The sequence below is a fragment of the Tyto alba genome, unplaced genomic scaffold (assembly GCF_018691265.1).
Source record: "Tyto alba isolate M040663 unplaced genomic scaffold, T.alba_DEE_v4.0 Super-Scaffold_2, whole genome shotgun sequence".
NCBI lineage: Eukaryota > Metazoa > Chordata > Aves > Strigiformes > Tytonidae > Tyto > Tyto alba.
This window is the reverse complement of record NW_024881282.1, coordinates 65,879,770-65,893,240: the sequence shown is the minus strand read 5'-3', so window position 1 is coordinate 65,893,240 and position 13,471 is coordinate 65,879,770.

Genomic DNA, 13,471 nt, shown 5'->3' with positions numbered 1-13,471 from the left:
AAGACCTGTGACAATTTGTAAAGAGTATTTAGTTAATAGTCTGAATCAAAGCTACATGTATTTATCTTAGGTCATCCCTTGTGGCACATTTATGATGCCTGTAAACCTTAATCTCTCTTTTACAGTTAGTGTAAATGATCCATTTTTCCTAACAACAGCAAAAAAGCACTTTTAGTTTTTGATTAGGTGGTTTACATCTATTTTTGACAGTGCGTATTTAGAGATGTCAGTCAAGACTTCTATAATGCCAGAATACAGTGTATAGGATTGTTATATATGTAGTCTGCTTCCATTAGCTACTAGTTGCAGATTCTGCTGCAGTAAGTTATTAAAGCACTTTTTCTTAATTATGATGTTTTTGTGTAAGTAATTGCTATCTGTACATGCCACCACACTTTTCAGCCTGACTGAGGCTACTATCTCTTTAGGTTGGCTACCTCCCTTTTATTTTTCTCTTTTTTTTTGTATTTTTTTATACAGTGCTTGGCAAAATAGGGCTATGTCTATGACTGGGACAATGAGGAGCTGCCACTATGCAAATAATGTTAACTGATCACCTGAAGTAAAGGTTATAATTACAGATATGCAACACCTGGCTAAAGGAAGCCGTTATCTCATCAGGAATTAGAAGGAAATGCTTATGCAAATAACTTATCCAAGATACAGGTCTTGGATTATATCATACAGTGTCTTCCTAGAAGGATGTGCAGCAGAAACAAGGAGCTCATGTTTTATGTCGGCCTTTGGTCCTGCAGGCATAGAGAGGAGAACCAGCTAAGAGAGTGCTATTACTTTAAGGTTCCCAGGTATCACCTTTCCAGTTCGGTCAGAAATTTCCAGATTATTCAAGAGCAGTGGAACAGTAAATCATAGAATATTTCAAGTGGAATGGAACTCAGAAGACCATCTCATCCAACTTCTTGCTCAAAACAAGGTTAGCACTGAATTCAGACCACATTGCTCAGGGATTTCTAGTCACATCTTGAAAATCTCTAAGACAGAGACTGCACAACTTCCCTGGGTAATGCTCTCCAGTGCTTCACTGTCCTTGTGGTGAAACGTTTTGTCTTTAAACAAATGAACAAACATATTATATTTATTTTAGTAGAATATAGTATTTTTTTTCCATCTATTGGGATAGATTTTTTTCTATGTGTAAAACTTTATTTTTTTTTAATGAAACATGAAAAAAGGAGACAGTTCTCTCTGTGGCCTTACATTCACCACTCCCAGTGGATGTGATATTTTCTGTCTCAACTGGTTTGCTCTGCAAAGAATCACCAATACTACAATCATGTGGCAACTGTTGTTCAGCCAGAGCAAACTTATTAACTCCTAATGAGCTATCCCCCAGTTTTATTAATGTTCACAATACAGAATTGGCTGTTGTAAACTCAGCCTTGAATATGACATTGAGGTCTATATAAGTCCATGAATGCATTGCTCTGTGAAATCATGGTTTGACACCTGTATTCTCTCTTCAAGTTGCATATCTTCATGGAAGAAAATATTCATTTTGCACCATTTAAAAGAACCCTTCAGAAGTCGACAACTGTAGTAAGTGATACAGTTTTCAGTGTAAGATGAAGCTCAGTTTGTTTCGGGTGATTTTTGGCTCTTCATTTGATTTACTTTTTGGCTTATTCTTAGAATCATAGATGATACGATAAGGCATATCATGTCTGAACCGTCACATAGTGCAAAACACAGAACTTCCCTGAACTATTTTTCAGGACAGACAGTATGATAAATTATTTTTGTAAACAAGAAAAGATTAAAATTGTTTAATAAAAGATGTACTTTTAAAGAATATTTTCACTACAGTCTGTGTATGTAGCAAATATGTATGCACAGAAAGAAGGGAGGGATTTGTAAAGAAAGTTAGTAATCTGTTGGCCATGTGTATTTGTAAGTTATCACAATGAAATGCAGAATTATAAATAAACTAACTTTCAGTGAGCAGCAGCTTAATTGTCATAATGTACCAAATTAGTGACAAAAATTAAATGGTCTAGCATGAAGTTTTTGAGAGATTGTATCCTGTAAGCAAACCAGTCATGAATAAACAAGAAGGTAGTAGAGGATATGTAGGATTTTATCAGGATTTTTTTCCCCTTGTTTTGCTAAAAGTTTAAGGAATGGGTCAGACACAATCTTTGAGCTAAATTGTTATTATTGCTAATTTATTTTTAAAGCTTCTAAGAACCTTTTAAGTTAAAATTAACAACTGTGCAGTGCAGAGATTAATATTGGTAGATCTTTCTCATGTGAGAGCATTGAAATGGAAGAAAAGAGAATTTCAAAGCGTTTGGCTCTCTAAGCACCCCATGGGTGGATTTGGCTCTGACTGCAGGCACAGACCACCATGCTGCCAGCAGAAAACGTGCTCTTCATATGTTGCTATTATATTCATTGTTAGTGGAAATAGTGGAAATGCATCTATAATTATTTTAAGAGTTGATTAATATATAATGACTACATTAACTATTTGTAAATTGTTTTTTGCATAATTTTCATATAAAATGGTGTGGTTTTTTCTTTGTCTCAGTTTAATCTAATTAGTATACTGTATTAGTACATAAGTAATATTTATGACTTATTATTTATTTGTGGTCCCATTCCTGCTGAATTAAATGGAGCCTTTGCCATGTAGTTCATTAGGGAAGATATGTCAGGTCTTTGTTCTCCTTTTCTATGGACATGCTATATTTAATATAGTCTCACTTTGCCTCTGAAAGATGTCCTTTTACATTACCAGAAACCACAAAACAAGTGAACTCTGGAAAAAGCTTCTTGACTGTTCTATTACTACGATCAGATAGTCAGATCAATCTTGTATTGTAAATGCCCTTATGTACTTTTAAAATGGAATATCTGTGTTTGTTTACTGCAAGGGTCTTGCCTGTTTAAAGTCAACCAGCCTGTAGGCCCAGGGCTTGCTGAGGAGCAATGCAGCACAGCAGCTCAGGAGTGTAGTGAAAAAAAAAAAGCCTTATACCCTGGCTCATACAACTTTTTCATTAGGTGTAGATACCAAAACAGTTCACATACTAATTGCAACAATCAAAAGACTGTTGTATGCTGTGTGCAGTTGCTGGGAGGACCAAAAGGCTTCTAGTGACCCCGCAGATGCAGAGAAGCCCAGTCCTGACCCAGAGCCCCTGGGGCTGAGGATATTCCCCAGTGGTCAGGTCTGCACAGATGTCAGATTGCTTTGCAGCTATTGGTGGTAAATGATAACTTCAGTTATCAGCTTAGTTCTTTGTCTCTGCAAAGCTGATTTGATGATTTGTGGTTTTTAACAATTACTGAATTCTTTGTCAGTGTTATTCCTTAGTAATTTTGCCTTGTGTTTTTGGAAGCTGTTGTATCTTACTTTATCTGCACAATGTTCAATTTCTGTACAACTGTCCTTTACAATACTGAGCAACTATTTTTGAAATAAATATTTCCTAAATGCTGTACAGTCCAATGTGTATTTAGCAACAAATTAACAAGAGCTAAAATTGTGGTCTGTGAAGAAAGGTTATCTTTCAATAAAAGTATCTGAGATTTCTTAAACCTTATTAATTGTTATAATATCTCATCACCTGATATACATGGCAGAGAAGAGTATCTGCTGAGAATAATTTAAACTTAGTGGATATCAAAAAAGTCCACTTTTAAAATAATTTAAAAAGGTCTTTTAGCTTTATAAAGCAGTTATAGTAATAATTCTGCTCTCTGCTAGGTTCCTCTACAATCACAGAATAAATATATCACAGTCTCTAACTGTTTGGTGCTTCATTAGAAAATCAGAAAGAAAGGCAAAATAATTTCTGAGTGCCTGGTACCTTTTTCAGTGCTCTTTGAAGTCAGGAAGAATCATTTTAGGTCAGGTTGCTGCAGCAGACCTGCAAGAATGGCTGGAAGAATAATTTCCAGGTATTTCATTTGTTCATCCTTCGATGAAGAGTCTCAAGTTCTGCCGTATTCATTTGTGGTAAATGTGGAAACTTGTGTGTCAAGCTCCAAGAGTGGACTTCAGATTGCTGTCCCATGTTCTCAAAACTCCTGTACAAAATGTGGGATAAAACTAGGTACCACATGAAGGCTGAAGAACTAGAAAACTGATACACTCAAACTATCCAAAATAAAATGCTAATGAAAAGCATGTGCCTGAAACTCTCTTCTCAGGCATCAATCCAAGAGTGCTGCAGGGCATTTTTTTGCAACCTGCTTCCTTCACTTAGATATTTCCATTTCGATCCTCCAACATCCTCTAGCAACACAGGAAGCATTTTTTGTAATCCTTTCTCAAATGCTGGGTGGTTTGAACCCACAGCTTGTACATCCCAAAAGAGAGCCCAATGTTACCATGCTGTAAGATACTTTCTCCTCCTGACAGACTCTCTCTAGACGACAGAGAAAAATTCATAAGCCCCAAAAGGATAGATATAAACTCGTAGCATGGGCAATCAGCTGTGAGGGGAAGGTCTGGGTCTGGCAGCTGAATCACAGTCCCACTTTTGCCCTCTCCCACTGGTATCCCTCCAAGCCATGAGCAGAGACCTTCACCCTAGGCAACTGAGGGTGAGAATGTCTTGCTGTAGCTGGATTGTAGTCCCACACTCCACAGAGAGATATAGGCACAGTGATATTCAGAGGTGCCTAAATTAGGAATCAATCTGAACAGTCTGAGAGAGTAATTTATTATTTCCAGTACTAAGCAAGCAGTCAGATTCAGAGATTTTTTTCTTTGGATAGAGGCCTTTGGGTAAGCAAGCATGAAAACAAAAGAAGGTCAAGGTCTATGTTAAAATACATAAGTTGGACATTCAGGCCAGGTGTTTTTCTTCAAAAATAAACCAATTTTTTTTTATTATTATAAATGAGATTTAACACAAGATACACTGGGATTTATCAGTCTAAGAGGCTCAGCCTTTACAGTACACAGAGCATCACTGAGAGAAGTTGTTCTTCACTCAGAACATTCTAATTCATGCTATATGGTGTCCATCTTCATCTGTGCACATCATGAGTACAGCTAGCAAAGCAAACATAAAGTGGCAAGCATATGCACTAGAGCTACACAACATAAGTATTCCAGGCATGTGTAACTAAGCCACAAACATTTGATAGTTTTTACTATTTGGCTCAGCAGAAGTAAACAGTATAAAAGTCTCTTGTTTATTGTAGCACTTGCTTGAATGCATAACAAATGGAAAAAAGCATTTTCTGCTCTTCTAGATGATTTCTCTGAACAATTGTATTTTATCAGACTTTTATGTTGTCTTGCAAAACTCTGCTTCTTTTTCTAACGAAATAAAAGGAAGAAAAGAAAAAAAAATAAAGGAGAAGGGCAAGGGAGCAGGGAAAAGAGAAAAGAAGGGATGGAGATATAGAGAAAGAGAGAGGGAAAAAAGATAACTTATAATCTTCAGTTCTGAGTCTCACCTTTCAAAGCTGGTAACGATTCATGTACAAGACTGACAACTTTTGCTGACATCCTTCATGGATTTGAAAAGTTCAGTTTGCATAATATAGAAAACCATGTGCTGGCTAGTTCTTTCTTTAGATGCTATTATAATGCATCAGAGGAGAAGGAAATGGGTAGCATAGATAGTACCATAATTTTCCCTGTTCACACTGTGAAAGCAGATGGAGTTTTGCACCCATTAAGAACAATTCTTCTATTCCAATAAGCCATTAACCCTTTCCTGGTTGCACTGTATATTTTCAGTGTATCAGTCATCAAATTCATGGCTTAGGCAATATTTCATAAGTGATATTTTTCAACACCACTCTTGAAATTCTTAGGTGTGGAGCATCCTTCATGTAATAGTGGATTATGACTAAAGCCTTATAATTAGAGGTAAACTTCCAGTGCCCTCCTGCAGCCACTTACCCTCTCACTCTCAAGTTGTATTGCACTTCCAGGATGATTTTACAGACCATATGGGAAAAGTAGATTGTGTTACACATGAGGCTCACAGGGTCAATGAAGACTATTATATGAAGATGCCAGGAGCATAGGAATTTTCTGCTTCTTCTACACAGCCATGATGGGACTAAATCACAGGAAATCTAAATCTCTTTCTAGCTAATCAGAGATGGAAACTTCCATCTGTTCTGATTCCCCTTCCTAGGTAGCAAAGCACAAGAGTCAACAACTTATCTTGGTCCAACCAAATAGGTATCTTGTCTATAGTTCTCCTTCAAACCGTGTCACAACCAAGTTAGCTAAATGTTAGCTGGACCCTAGTCCAGCATCTCCCCATGGACATTGCCTTGCTCTGTCACCTGGGAGCAGAGTTCTTGGAAGAGCTCTGGAGATAGTCTTCTGACAATTGATACCACTACAAGTATCTTGAAGTCCAAGGATGCATCCTCAACCTGATTCAGCTTCTTCTACAACCTCCAGAATCAGTCTCCCCAAAGAACACTTTGGGTCTTCTTCCTTAACCACATCCGAGAAGTGTTGTTGTGGTTTAGGCCTGGTTGGCAGCCAACCACAATGCAGCAACTCTCTCTCCCTTCCCCTCCGGCAATGAGAAGGGACAGAGATCCAGGCTTGGGGTTTGAGATAGGACTGGGATGGGGAAAATTTTCCCCTTTATGATCACGAGCAAGAGGCAGACTCGTTAGGGGAAGAAAAAAAGAACATACATTTATTACAGACACTAACAACACATAACAGAGTAGGACAGTGAGAAGCATTGCCACATCTTGAGAACACCTTCCCCCCACCCCTCCCTTCTTCCCGGGCTCAGCTCTGCTCCCAATATCTCTACCTCCTCCCCCAGTGGCGCAGGGGCAGGGAATGGGAGGTGCAGTCAGTGCTGCCACTTCCCTTCATCTTTGGTGAGGGGAGTGTCCGGAACTTGTTCCTCCTGCTCCATCATGGTCCCCCTCTCACAGGAGACAGTCCTCCACAAACTTTCTCCGACATGAATTCCTCCCATGGGCCACAGCGTTCCCCACACTGCTCCGTCAGGGGTCACTAAATTCCTCTGACTGGATTCTCTCCCACGGCTGCAGCCCTTCCCGAGCTGCTCCGGCGTGGGACTCCCCCGCATGCTGCAATCCTCCCAGCGCTGAATTACAGCAGTGGGGCTACCTTTTCCCATGAGACCCCAGCCTTCTTCAGGCACAGAACCTTGATCATGCAAGCAGGAGCCACAGGCAATAAATCAATGTCTGCTCCACTGTAGATCTTCATGGGTGGCAGGGGGGGGCGCCCTGCCATCTCACCACAGGATACAGGGGGGTCTCTGCTCCAGCACACCTCCCTCCTCCTTTCTTTCTCCGTTCCTCCACTGACCTTGGTGTTCATGCAGCTGCAGCAACTCCTCCTCACAAGTCCGACTGCACGTCACCACGTCCCTTCTTAAATACGTTATCGCAGAGGCGCAGCTGATTGGCTCAGTTTCCAAACAGAAGTGGAGCTGACTTGGAGCTGGGGGAGCTTCAAGAATCTTCTCACAGGGGGCCGCCCTGATAGTCCCCTCCCCTGCCACCAAAAAACTCCACCACTCACTCAAACCCAGGACAAGTGTCAAGCTATCTTTGATTTGAAATCACTGGTGTGTTTTCCTGACAAGTAGACAGTGTTAGCAGAAAAGTAAAAAATACTAAATGAAAATAATAGTAGTAATTATTGCTAGCTACTCTATTGTGTAGAGCCTTAGGAAAATTACGAGTGTCTTGTCTTTTAGGCTAGCAAAGCAAATGAAAGCAAAAATCTTTTGAGAAACTGGTGATCTATAACATTAATGGAAGTTCTGATCTATTTAGCAGTTCATCGGAGATACAGAAAATTCCACCCATTTTAGTCACAAGAATAGTTGCAAGCCCTTTCAGTGTGATTACCCAAGGTTGTGAACCACATCCTGCTAAAATCCATTTATAAAAAAAATTCATACTCTTTTCCATCATAAATAAAATCACATCACTTGATTATGGTTGCAAATTAAATTGAACTGTTTCTCAAGATATGTGCTCCCCTAGGATAAAATGATGCATCTCAGCAGAACCAAGAAATTAATTGCCAGCATTATATTGGCTTCTTTATTAGTTATGAAAATAGCTAGAGATTGATTAGAATAAGGAATTGGTTTGGGATTTTGTTATGACTTGGACTGGGTAGCCCAGAGAGTTGTAGACATTTCGTGATCCCCTTGGGTTAAATTAAGGTGAAATGACACCAAACAACTGGTCAAAATTTTTAATTTGCAGTAGAAACAACTTAAACTTGGAAAGAATAGTAAGGAATGTGGCTTCTTACTGAAAAATCTATAAGAAATAAAAAAAAAGGAAATAAAAGAAAAAGAAAGAAGAGAAAGAGTTGAAGAATCCAGATCACCACATCAGGTTCCAGCATTGTCTCAGGTCTGGTAATCTTGGGTGGTGGGTGCACACCCAGAAATGAATGGATTGAGAGTAGCCTTATGGAGAAGGACTTGGAGTTACTGGTGGATGAAGAACTGGACATGAGGTGGCAATGTGTGCTTGAAGTCCAGAAAACCAACCATAACCTAGGCTGTATAAAAACAAGCATGGCCAGCAGGCTGAGGGAGGTGATTCTCCTGCTCTACTCCACTCTCATGAGACCCCACCAGAATACTGCGTGGAGCTCTGGGGTCCCCAGCATAAGATAGACGTGGACCTGTTGGATCAGAGGGATAAAACACCTCTCCTAAAAGCCCTGAGAAAGGGCTGATAGAGATGTAGTTGTTCAGTCTGGAGAAGAGAAGGCTCCAGAGACACCTGAAAGGGGCTTACAAGAAAGCTGGAGAAGTACTTTTTACAGTGGAGTGTAGTGATAGGAGAAGGGGTAATAGCTTTAAGCTGAAAGAGGGTAGATTTAGATTGGACATAAGGAAGAAATCCTTTATGATGAGGTTAGTGAGACACTGGAATATGTTGCCCAGCGAAGTTGTGGCTGCACCGTCCCTGGAAGTGTTCAAGGCTAAGTTGGATGGGGCTTGGAGAAATGTGATCTAGTGAAAGATGTCTCTGCCCATGACAGGGGGGTTGGACTAGATAATCTTCAAAGGTCCCTTCCAACTCAAACCATTCTATGATTCTGTGACTCTAAATCCCCAATTGGTGTTGCCTTGTGTCCTGGGTTTGAGTGAGTGGTGGGTTTTTTTGATAGCAGGGAAGGGGGCTATGCGGTGGCCACCCATGAGAAGCTTCTCAAAGCTCCCCCAGATCCAAGTCAGCTCCACCTCTGCACCAAAACTGAGCCAATCAGCTGTGCCTCTGTGATAAGGTATTTAAGAAGGGACGTAGTGAGGAGGAGTCGGACTTATGAGGAGGAGTTTCTGCAGCTGTGTGAACACCAAATTCAGCAGAGGAACAGAGGAAGAAAGGAGAGGGGAGGTGTGCCAGAGCAGAAACTCCTTTATATCCTCTGGTGAGATGGCAGGGCGGTCCCCCACCACCACCCATGAAGATCTATAGTGAAGCAGACACTGATTTATGGCCTGTGTTTCACATGGATAATCAAGGTGATTGTGCCCTAAGAAGGCTGGTGTCTTGTGGGAAAAAGTAACCCCGCTGTTGTAGTTCGGCACTGGGAGGGTTGGAGCATGTGGGGGTGTCCCATGATGGAGCAGCTCAGGAAGGGCTGCAGCCCTTGGGAGGGACTCCAGTTGGAGAAAGTTTGTGTCCCGCGCCAGAGCAGTGTAAGGAAGGAAACACTGCGGCCCATGGGAGGGACTCATGTCAGAGAGGGTTCCTGGAGGACTGTTTCCTGTGAGAGGGGGACCATGATGGAGCAGAGGGAGAAGTTCCAGAAGCTCCCCCCACCGAAGATGGAAGAGGTGTCAGCACTGACTGCACCCCCTATTCCCTGCCCCCTGTGCCACTGGGGGGAAGAAGGGAGGAAAGAGAGAACGAGGAGATCTATCTGTAACTGACTGTGAGCAATAAATTGAGATATCCCACTGCTTTCAGATCACGTGGAGGTAGAGATATGATGAGCAGAACTGAGCCCAGAAAGAAGGGAGAATGGAGGGGTGGGGGGAAGGTGTTCTCAAGCTATGGCAATGCTTCTCACTGTCCTACTCTGTTAAGTGGTGGTGTCAGTGTCTGTAATAAATGTATGAGGTTTTTTTCCTTCCCCTAGTGAGTCTGCTTTCTGCCTGTGACCATAATGGGTGATTTTCCCCTCCTGGTCCTATCTTGAATTCCAAGCTTGGCTTATTTGTCCATTCTCATTGATGGGAGAGAAGGGAGAAGTAAGTGGTTGTGTGGTGCTCAGTTGCCCTCTGAGCTCAAACCGTGACACCTTGCTAAATACAGCTCTCTGCACTTATCTTAACCAAATATTTTTTTTTGTTTCAAAGCATTTACCCAATTTAGCAATACAGTTTTGGATTCCAAAACTGCCTCCAAAGAGCTTAACAACCCATAAAACATTTCTGTTATCCACAGATTTTATTTTATCATTCCCTTACATGTGATCTAAATCACAAATTAAACTAATGCTGCTGGAACCCTGGAACTACAATGTTCTCCAAGGTATCCTACTGGACATAAGCCTCCACTTTTTTGGAAAGTGACCCTTGTTTTTTGAGAGCAGATTTTGAACATAGATGTATGCCTAAACTATGTACTTTTCTTGTAGGTCATATCACCCTAATTAACTCAATGTAATGGAACAAAAGCCGTTCTAAGACCAAGACACATTACTTCTATTGCTGTTTCATCTACTAGAGCAGTCAAAGTCACTGGGTAGTCAGAGAAGGAATTGCTTTCTTTGACATGACTTGCTCTTGACAAATTAGTTTTGGCTGTTTATTATCAAGTTATTGTCCTCTAAATATTTACAATTGATTATTTAATTACTTGTTTCAGTAGCTTTCTGGGTATCTGAGTGAGTCTAACACATTTAGTTGATCTTTCTTTACTCTTAGCAGACTTCACCATCTGCTATGAGATCTCACAAACAAGTGCTAATTATTCAGAAAGCCTTTCATGTAAATTCCTTAAGTACTCAAGAGGGCAAATTTGAGTGCATCATACTTATCCAAACATTTTTTCACCTGTTCTTTTCCTCTTCTGGCTTGCTTCCTATACCCTTAATAATTTCCATTTATTATGTATCTGGTCACAACTGACCTTTTGTATGAAAATTAAAAATAAAAGGACTGAAGATTTTGTCTCTCAGTGATATCATTAATTGGTCCTCTTCCCCTGTAAGTTATGACCCACACTTTATATTCCTTCTAATTCATTTGTTAAACAATCTTTTATCTTATCTTTTATGTCCTTCGCTACTTGTAATGCATTTTGAATATTGGCTGAGGAGGATTCTGAAAAGGCAGGAACCAATATGTAGCTACCAGTAAGCAGTTCTAGTTCATGGCTTATGCTCAGATTGGTGTCTTTGTGCATGTCAGGCAGCAGAAATGTGGGCATTGTCTAGACCTCAGGGCCTTGTCATTGCAAAAGCCATGAGAACATAGATACTGTACTCAATGAGCCCCTTTATGAGTCTGGTCCTCAAACGTACACAAAAGTGGAATGCATGTGATGCGTCACTAACATTTTAAGGGAGACAGGATGTACTTTCAATTTACCTGTGAAAAAATAAATTACTTTCTGGTTTAATTAGAAGTTTAATATTTTACATTAACTTCTACAGTTTTGTTTTTACTTCACGTACGGCAACAATGTGGTTTAATCTTTGGCTTTTCTTTACCCAATTTCTGTCTCATTGGGCCACCCATGCTAAAGGAATTTTGCTAAAATGAAAATAGAAGAAACATTCTCAGAGTGAAGAGACTCATAAATGATCCTTTTGTCACTTCATGTTTTTCTGTTTCAGGATGCACATCATTATTGAACTAATTATTCAGGAGCATGTTGGAAGTTCTTATAACAGCTGAGCAGAAACTTAAAGGTATCTACCTAGGATGTAATAGAACAGCAATTTTGTCTATTTTATTTCTGAAGAGTGTCCATATTTATCCATGCTTTGTTGGCTTCACAGAATCATGAAGAAGTGCCTCCAAGAAGAAAGCAATGGCATGAAAATTATTTAAGGAAACATTCACAGTATTATGACTATTAACCCATATCAAGAATAAAAGTTGGTAAATCTATTAGGGTCCTTGGGATTTCCTTGCTGATATTTCCAATTTCTCTAGCTCATTTCCCTCTTATTTTTAAGAAGGGTAATATAATTTGACCCTGAATTTGTTAATGGCCTATGCCACTAATTGGATTGCAGGTAGCAGTTAGAAAAACACAAAGAAGATATCATTAAATAATCATCCACACACTTTTAATAGTTTCAGTTTTAATTGACATTGCCTCAGCTAATCACAGTTAAGTGAAGCAAATATGCAACATTACATACTCAGCTATAAATATATTCGCATCAGAAGCTGTTTAATGGATCGGTGACCAAATAATAAATTATATTCATGTAGGAACATGGTGCTCACCACTCAACTCTCAATGGAAAAGAGTTCATGTACAGAAGTTCAGTGTAATGTCTAAGAGAGGACTCTGAGGTAGGTGACATGGGCTTCTCTTCACTGTTTTGCAATTGCCTCATGCTAACCAGTAGCTCAACCTTCCTGTGACTTTTCTTTCTGGCTGTACCAACACTATTGAAGATGATGTAGAAAAACCCTCTCACTCACTTTCTTCTAGGAGGTTGCTGACATTCTGTATATGTTGTTCAATATTATTCGAGTTAGAATTAATATGTTAATTGGAATAAAGACAAAAGCCAGAGAAAATTAAAATTTATGAAGGTCACAAGAAGGTGCATGGTGTGTTGAAACTTTCACTCTATTCTTTTGTTAAATCTATACATAAAATAAAAATTCTCTCCTGTTGGGTTAATACAATTCAATATATCACACCACTTTCCAGCTTTATCGAAATGCAGCCAACTTCAGGATGAAATGTGGAAGCTCTTCAGTATTAAAGGGGGAAACACTTCTTAACCTGGTCAGAAGGACTCAATACCTGGGAAAAATGCAGAGCCAAGTATTATTGAGAAGGATGGCACGATTCAAACGGATTGAAAAATTAGGAAAATATTTTTAAAATGATGCAGCACTGTCCAGCTATAGCTCAAAATGTTAGCAGTTCATTCCACAGAAGCAGACCACCACTATTAAACACTCACACCCGCGTAATGTATCAGCAACAAATACATATCGTCAGTGCAGGACTTGTCTGCCTTAGCCAAATTATTCAATCATTTCAATGGTCTTTAGATGACCTAATCATAAGACTGATTTATATGAATTTTCTTATGTGGCTGTAAAGAAATATAGTATATTAGCTGCTGATAACTGAGTAGTGTATTGATTATCATTCTGCTCAAAAAAAAAAAAAAAAAAAAAAAAAAGAAGGGAAGTGGTGCTTGCATTGTCTTAAAATGCCTCAGATGAGACTTATGGTGAGGATGGTGTGGTAATATTGTATATTATCCAGGTCTACCAATATCAAAGTCAACTCA